Source organism: Gossypium raimondii, chromosome 12 (assembly GCF_025698545.1).
Source record: "Gossypium raimondii isolate GPD5lz chromosome 12, ASM2569854v1, whole genome shotgun sequence".
NCBI classification, from domain to species: domain Eukaryota; kingdom Viridiplantae; phylum Streptophyta; class Magnoliopsida; order Malvales; family Malvaceae; genus Gossypium; species Gossypium raimondii.
Window position 1 is genome coordinate 22,145,862 of NC_068576.1, and position 9,483 is coordinate 22,155,344.

Here is a 9,483-nt window from a genome sequence, read left to right on the forward strand (position 1 = left end):
ACAAATGTTTTATGTAAAACAGTATCGGTTATTTAGAGTTCGTTTTCATAAATCATAGTCTCACTACAATTTCCAATTTCTCTACAATTTTCAGTATACACTAACTAAAGTGTTTTCGGTACAGTTTACTACCTATAGTAGTTTCTGAATATACTATCCATAACAGTTTCAGTTTAAAACAAATCACAGTTCAGAATACTTACGAGATCGGCGTCGGAGACTCGATGTACCACTTACTCAGTAAAAACATTTCAAATCATTTAGAAATCAATCAATTTTTTGAAAGCCCAATTTTTATAAAATCCATAATCCACAGTCAAGTTTTACAACCTCGCTCTGATACCACTAAATGTAACACCCCAAACCCAGCTCAAACGTTATGGCCGGATCTAGCGATGTCACATGATAGGGTGTTTGAAAACTGAGTCATCGCGTTAAAACCATTTCCATTGAATGTAACACCCCAAACCCAGCCTAAACATTAGGGCCGAATCTGGTGATGTCACATTGTAACACCCCTTACCCATATTCTACGCTGGAATAGGGTACGAGGCATTACCAGAATAAATACACTTATAAACATATTAAACCGAGTTATAAAATTTTATCTAAATTAAAAACTTTCAAATTATTATCTTTGAGTCACTAGTTAGGGTTTACGAGGCCCAATACATACCCATTCATATGCTCAATATATCCGTTAAATCAATCCAATATTGAAGAATCTACTTTAAGTCTGAATCAATATTAATCACAATCATAAATATTTTCATGTTACTCTCATATATCACTAACGAACTTTGATTGTCAATTTACGAATATGTATTTTACTAACACATTCTGGTATACACAATGTTTAATTGATTAAATCATTTAATTGAGCTAAATTTCATATTCACTCTAAATTTTCTTCTATATCCATAAATGCTTTCACTTACCATTTACCTAACCAATTTCTCGAACCAAGCTATCACACAACAATAATACATCACCTATGCTTCATGAATTCAATGTTCGAATCTTATCACCATCAAATCCATGTCATTCGAATACTTAAATTTTATTCAAGCATATATTATTACATTTCATATACCAAGCATATGTCAAAATTACGAATACGCAAACAATTCATTTGTCATTTATTTGAATAGCAAATTAATCTCAAAATTCATAACATTCATTACTTAAGATATGCCATAAAACACTCCTTTAACATAAACTAGCACCATGGCTGAATTTTCAGTATGCTATTTATTCCCCTTTTCCGAATCACATAGCAAAATATTACAAATATGTATATATTTGAATACTATAATTATGCATCAACTTAGCAACATGAGTTAATTCATGAGTCACTCATGACATCATTTCATGCTAAATATACCACACGCATATGCTATGAAACTTTATTTTCTCTCATGAGCTTACCATGACCAGTAATGCACTATAATAAGAAATTTAACCAATTATACACACTTCATTCATATACTTTATTATCCTCCTCCTCCTCTCCATCCCACATCCTTTACGTATATAACATGCTTAAATAGCATTATACATAATTTCACTATTCACTTATATTTAAATTCAAAGCTATCTAATCGAGTTACAGTCACAAAATTATTTTTATCCGGAGCTACAAAGCTCCAAATTAAGTTCTGTTAATTTTCCCCAAAACTAGACTCACATATCCTCTTACCATAAAATTTTCAGAATTTTTGGCTTAGCAAATTAGTATAGTTTATTCTTTAAAGTCAGCCTTGTTTCACGTTCAACATCTCTGATCTCTGCTAACTAAAAATGAATTATCTCATTCTACAAAATTCAGATGATATTTCCATTTATTTCTTTTGAAAATAGACTCATTAAGGATTCTAAGAATATAAATTGTAACTAATAATCAGTTTTTTAAAATTTTTAATTATTTTCCAAAGTCGAGCAGGGGATTCTAAAATCAATCCGACCCTGCCTCACTAAAATTCAAATATCTCAAAATATATAACTCTTTTGCTTTCTCTGTTTCTTTTATGTAAAAATAGACTCATTTTAATTTCATTTAATATCTTATTCACTCTCTAATTCAATTTCTACCATTTTTGGTGATTTTTCAAATTCACACTATTATTCTTGTCCAAAATTGTTTTCTTGCTAATTTTACTTTTTCATAATTTCACTTTTTCACTTTCAATCATTATTCAATTCAATTCCACACATATATTCATCATTCAATCACACTTAATCGTTACATGATCTCATGTATTTTCACTTAGTCAATTTCCTGATGAACACTTCGGAATAATAATAGATACACGGTGGATTCAACACACAGCAACCACCTTTTGTAATCAATGATATCCGGTGGGATCAGCACATAGTAACCACCTTATAATTAATTATACGAGTTCACATAGTAGCCTACACATAGTACTACACATGTGACCATCACTATCCAATACACTTATTAGCCTGCACATAGTAATATACACGTGATCGAAGCTATCCGGTACACATAGTAGCCTGCACATAGTACAACACATGCGACCTATCATTCAGGTACATGTAGTAGCCTGCACATAGTACTACACACGTGACCATCACTTTCACTTTCACATAGTGGCCTACACACAGTCCATGCCACACATGTGATCATTTCTATCACTTCATTCGTATCCCTTTTTATTCCGAATGTTCAATCGGAAAATTTCCCACTTTTTTTTTCTTTTTCACTAATCAAAGTCAATTCCTTGTCTTTCTTGACTTATAATAACACATTTAACTTATTTAACACTCACATTATTCAATCCAGTCCAAAAATCACATTTTGGCAAAATTACATTTTTGCCCCTAAAGCTTCACAAAATTATGGTTTTTCCCCTAGGCTCAGAAATTATACTTTATTCCTTTTTCTTATGTTTTATGATATGCTGAACATTTTTCCCTTCTATGGCAACATCAATTTCTCACTCTAACACTTATTTATGAACATTAGGTATTTTTACCTATTGTGTTAATTTACTCGTTTTCACTTAAAATTGGCTAGCAAAAGTTATTTAACATAATTTTAAGCTTCATATTCTACCATAAAACATCAAAATAAACACATTTGACCTATGGGTATTTTTCCAAATATGAACCCTAGGTTAAATTATTGCTAGAATAAGCTAAATCAAGTTATCGTGACTCTAAAAACGTAAAGAACATTAAAAACGGGGCTTGGAATCACTTACTATGGCACTTGGAAGCTTGAAAACCCTAAATATGGCTTCCCCCTTGCTGATTTCATCCACCATGGAAAAGATGGACAATTTTTTTGCTATTTTGTCCTTTTTAATTCTTTTAATTACTAAATGACCAAAATCCCCCAACTTAAAAATTTCCTATTTCACTTATCTCTTGTCCATTTTTGTCCAACAAGTTAACCAATGGTCTAATTACCATTTAAGGACCTCTAATTTAAAATTTCATAACAATTGGACACTTCTAACATGTAGAACTCAACTTTTTCACTTTTTACAATTTAGTCCTTTTGGCTAAATTGTGCCCATACGTCGAAATTTTTGAACGAAATTTTCACGAAGGATCCCATGTATGAAAACCAAGTATGGACTTTGATTGACCCACCCGAAAGGGTTAAACCTATAGGGTGCAAGTGGGTTTTCAAAAAGAAAACCGACATGGATGGTAATGTACAAACATACAAGGGGCGATTAGTCGCTAAAGGTTTTCACCAAATTTATGGTGTTAACTATGATGAAACATTTTCTCCTGTAGCTATGTTTAAGTCCATCAGGATCTTCCTCACCATAGCTACATTTCATGACTATGAAATCTGGCAGATGGACGTCAAAACAGCTTTCCTTAACGGGAAACTTGAAGAGGATGTGTACATGACACAACCTGAAGGTTTTGTCAGTCCAAAGGATGCTAGAAAGATATGTAAGCTACAAAGATCCATTTATGGATTAAAGCAAGCTTCTCGAAGTTAGAATCTTTGCTTTAACGATGCAACCAAAGAGTTTGGTTTTATCAAAAGTGAAGATGAGCCATGTGTTTACAAGAAAGTTAGTGGGAGCACTATCACATTCTTGGTACTGTATGTGGATGACATACTTATCATGGAAAATGACATACCTACCTTGCAGTCTATTAAGACTTGGTTAGGAAGTTGTTTTTCTATGAATGACTTGGGCGAAGCCACTTACATCTTAGGAATCAAGATCTATAGAGATAGATCAAGACGACTACTAGGTCTAATCCAAAGTACATACATAGATAAAGTACTGAAAAGGTTCAGTATGGAAGAATCTAAGAGATAATTCCTACCTATGAGACATGGTATTTCACTCTCGAAGGAAATGTGTCCTTCAACTCCACAAGAGAGAGAACGCATAAGTAAAATTCCATATGCTTCCGCTATTGGATCTATCATGTATGCCATGTTATGTACCCATCCAGAAGTCTCATATGCCTTAAGTATGACAAGCAGGTACCAAGTAGATCTCGGTGAAGGTCACTGGACCACAGTCAAGAATATCCTTAAGTAATTAAGAAGAACTAATGATACGTTCCTAATATATAGAGGTGAGGAAGAGTTAAGTGTAAAAGCTTACACTGATGCCAACTTCTAAACCGACAAGGACGATTCTCGATCACAATCAAGTTTTGTGTTTTGCCTTAATGGTGGTGCTGTGAGCTGGAAGAGTTCAAAGCAAAGTACAGTAGCCAATTCTACAATAGAGGCCAGTATATTGCAACTAGTGAGGTAGCAAAGGAAGCGGTTTGGATCAAAAAGTTCATTACTGAACTAGGGGTTGTGCCTAGCATATCAAATGCTATAGAACTCCGATGTGATAACAATGGAGTCATTGCACAAGCTAAAAAACCCAGATCTCACCAGCGATCCAAACATATATTTAGGCGCTACCATCTTATTCGAGAGATTATCGATTGAGGGTACGTAGAGATATGTAGAGTACCTACAGATGATAACATTGCTGATCCCCTGGCCAAGCCTCTTACACAGCAGAAGCATGATCTACACACTAAGTCGCTTGGTATTAGATATATGAGTGATTGGTCTTAGTGCTAGTGGGAGATTGTAAGAGTATGCCCAAAGATCAATCATGAGATGGTTGTAATAACATACTTGATTTACCATGTTTATTAATATAAGGCGTTGCCATTATTATTTCAGTTTCTTTTTTGTGTGTATAAATAAACTGTTTTATAATAATGTCCTGAGAATAATATGATTATTCCTAAAACATCCTTAGTCAAATATTATTGTTGACTAGGACAACAATAATGCATTAAGACTAACATGTAGTTGATTGATGATAAAGAGTTGTCATTGATATGGAGTGTCAAAATCAATGCACAAATATGTGTGTTAGAGAACAACATATTGGATTGACCCGCTATGAGTATGTTTCTTAGATTATTATGTAATTGTCACAACATTATTCATAGTGATTAATATGTATATGATCCTCAGACTTGAGATCATCATTATCCCAACATCGTGAGTTGTATATTTTGACACAGTCAAACGTACACCGTAATTGGTTGTTCTATAAAGGCTAATGTTGTATATACCACAACCTATGTAGAGGGATATGGTTGATCAATATAGGATAAGTCCCTCTTACATAATGGGAGTAATATCTTAGGCCACTTGATTGAGTGAGACTAGAAATGCATGGTCATCCTCAAACAAGTTGATATGAGATGTCATACTTATTTATATATCATAGTCTACTCAAGATATCAAGGAACATGGGATGGACTATGCAAGTGTGACTATTCCATGACTTGTGTCCATTCCAGAGATAAAGAACTTAAGGATTAATGCATGAAAGGTTAATCACAAAAAGGTTGTGTCGAATCATGACTTCTTGCAACTTAGGTAGCACTGATGCATTCCTAGATGCCACTCATTGTTTGTAACATTAGAATCGTTCTAGTATTACTGCTAACGTTACAAGAACCTATAGCGTCACACCCTATGGTTGAAATGAACGAAATAAAACATAGTTGGTATTGTGTTTGGTTGTCACATGAATTAAATTAATTATAGAATTAACTTAATTGGAAAATCAAATATCGAACATATTATATGTACAAGGATGTTGTATACATAATGAGAACATAGTTCTATTAATATATGGATTTGGTTCATATATAAATTTAAATAAATATAGTTTACCGAAATTCTTGTTATATTTAATACAATTATAATTTTCGGTTAAAAACATTATTATATTTATTTATTTTTTATTATGATTATTATGTTCGAATAAAAATTTTATGAATTATGATTCATTATATATATACCAATTATAAAAGGGTGAGATAAAGAGAGTTTTAAAGAAACCCTAAAAAAAAACTTTGCTTGTGAGGTCTAGCAATCATCAAGAAAAGTATTCTCCAAAACAGTTTTGGAGATTTCTTCCGTTCATTGTCAAACTAGGTGGATTACGTAGAGGTCGGAATCATAAAAGGTTGCGGCTTGGTTCAATAGTAGATCAGAATTCTCGTTGCCGAGGCGTCGTTGTCTACTCAGATTGAAGTTTCGGTAATTTTGAAACCATTATTTCACCCCGATTCGTTCCTCGCACATGGATGCATGGGTTGGATCGCTAGAATTATTTTTATATTAATTTTTACTGCGCCATGGGACTACCGGCATTTCAACACAGTACATATAACTTGTTCAGTAGACAAGCATACTACCATGATGCTCAACACATATATAAATCAAAAAGTCAGTTCGTACAATTAGGGGTCTAAGTGATGCTTACCGACCCTACAGTAGGTTCATAGTCGACTTGGGCGACCTGTGCAACCTTAGCAATCAATTCAGTGAAAATGGGTTCACACGCCCATGTAGACTGCTTGTTGGGCCGACACGCCTATGTGGCCCACTCGGCCCAAATTGGCCTTGGCCGCGTGGTCCATTTTTAATGTAACCTGTGTTAGCTAAATATTCATATATGTTTTCACTATTTACTTATATGTTCCTTCAAAGCTGTCTACTTGAGTCACTATTACTAAATTATTTATATCTTAAGCTACAAAATTCCAAATTAAGGTCTATTGAAAATAGACTCATTAATAATTTAAACATGTAAATTTTAACCCCTAATTATTTTTCTCCAATTTTTGATGATTTTCCAAAGTCAGAACAGAGGAATCATGGTTCATTCTGACCTTGTCTAACAAAACTTATTATATCTCACGATTTACAATTTCATTACTCACACCATTTCTTTTATAAGAAACTAGACTCAATAAGATTTAATTCCATGTTTTGTTCATCCTCTAATCTGATTTCCACAATTTATGGTGATTTTTCAAAATTACCCTACTATTTCTGTCCAAACATCAAGCAATTTCAGCTTTTCGTTGAATCCTATTTTCTGCGTTTCGGGTACACACCTAGTTTCGTTTGATGCTAAAACAGTCCCCGAGCACTCCAAAGCCTATAATTGAACAAATAACACTAATTTAATCTCATATAACATGATCCCAAATCGAACTTTATCGAGGTTTTAACCTATTGATTACGAGCCCTTGAATCCTCCCTTAATTGGCAGAAACAAAACACTTTAGAAGAAAGTTAACAAATGGAAAGAAACCACTTATCTAAACCTTACCGAATGATTGCAGACAAACGTGGAGCGACACGAGGTAGAGTGGGAACAGAAAAATAAAGAAGATGAAGGGTGAAAGAAAGCAAAAATTCAGCAGCAATGAAGAGAAAAATGGCAAGAGGGTGGAGGGATTTTGGGGAAAAAAAGAAGAACCCCAATCCCTTATTTCTCTCCATCAAACTCCTCACTAAATCCACTACTCAGATTTTTAGTCCATCTCAAACTCTCCTGGAGGCACGAGCAAAAATAATGCCCACGCCAAGATTCGAACACAGGACCTGCTTCACACCAACACTCCACTTATCCACCAGACCAGCAGGCCCATTCTGTTAATTATTTGCCAACTTTTACTTAAAAGCTTACTGACCAAAGATAGGGCTTATTCATAAAAATACCAAAATTTGTCCAAGTCCTGGCTTGAACTTGGGACCTCCCAAACACACCCAGAACACATAACCACTAAAGTAAACAGATATTTTGTGTCACACATTCACAATACCCAAAATTAAAATTTTGGGGCATTACAAATCCCCTTGAGCTACATGATCACTTTCTTTAGGGCAAATTACATATAAAAGCCCTTTTCTTTTAAATTTACCCAAATGGGCCCGGTAAATAATTATTTACCGGAATGGCCCAATTCCCTGAAAGCGTATCCACGTGAGCACGATGTCGGGGGACGTGGCAGGAATCGCATCCCTGAGGAAGCGTTTTGCCTACATGGATAGAAATCGCTCCCTCAATGACGCATGTTCTTGCCACGTAAGCGCTCCCTTGGGGACGCGTTTTACCCACGCGTGAACAGTAGCAACGACTACTTTTTTTACCATTGGTGACCCCCCAACGGTAAAAAAAAATTATAAAAACCCCCTTTCATTTTTTTCACAAATAAATCCTTTCTCTCAATTTCTCTCTAATATTCTCTCAAATTCCTGTCAATTTCCTCTCAAATTCCTCTCAAATTCCTACTTAAAAGAGCTTTAATTTTTTAATTATTTTTAAAAAAGTTTTAAATTTTATTTGTTTTGAATTTTTTTAATTTGTAAAAATTTGTACCAATTTAACAATGGCCGGAGAATTGATTCGTCTTGATGACAAGCACATATCCGTCGAACAAATGAAAATGGTAAGTGTTAAATTTAATTTTTAAATATTATTTATGAATTTTTTATTTATGCAATTTTAAATAATTATTATTTTATTATTTGTTATAAAAATCTGTAGATCGGATATTGTAATGCTATATCTGTAATATGCATAGTCCTCCATCACCGTTGGTAGAGATTTACCTGCAGGAGGCGGGTTTTTGGCACGTGGCAATGGTAAGCCGGGGATGCAAGTTGGACCCGAAACTTATTAGTATGTTGATTGAGAGGTAGAGACCCGAGACGCACACATTCCATCTTCCATGTGGAGAGTGCACTATCACATTGGAAGATGTCAATTTGCAATTGGGATTGCCGGTGGACGGGTACGCAGTCACCGGGTCTGTTCAATCTGGTGATTGGGGAGCGGTATGCTACAAGCTTTTGGGCGCTATTCCGGAGAATATTAATAGAGGTCGGATCAAGATGGGCTGGTTACAAGACACGTTCCCGGATCCGGATGATGATTCAACCAAACTAGAAAGAATCTGATATGCTTGGGCATACATTCTTCAGATAATTGGAGGTTATCTAATGTCGGACTTGTCACGAAACCTCGTACATCTAAGATAGCTGCTGAAACTCGTTGATTTTCGAGCAACTGGTGAATTTAGTTGGGGGTCTGCCATGTTGGCAACATTGTACCGGGAGATGTGCGGGGCGACACTACCAAATAAAGTGAAAAT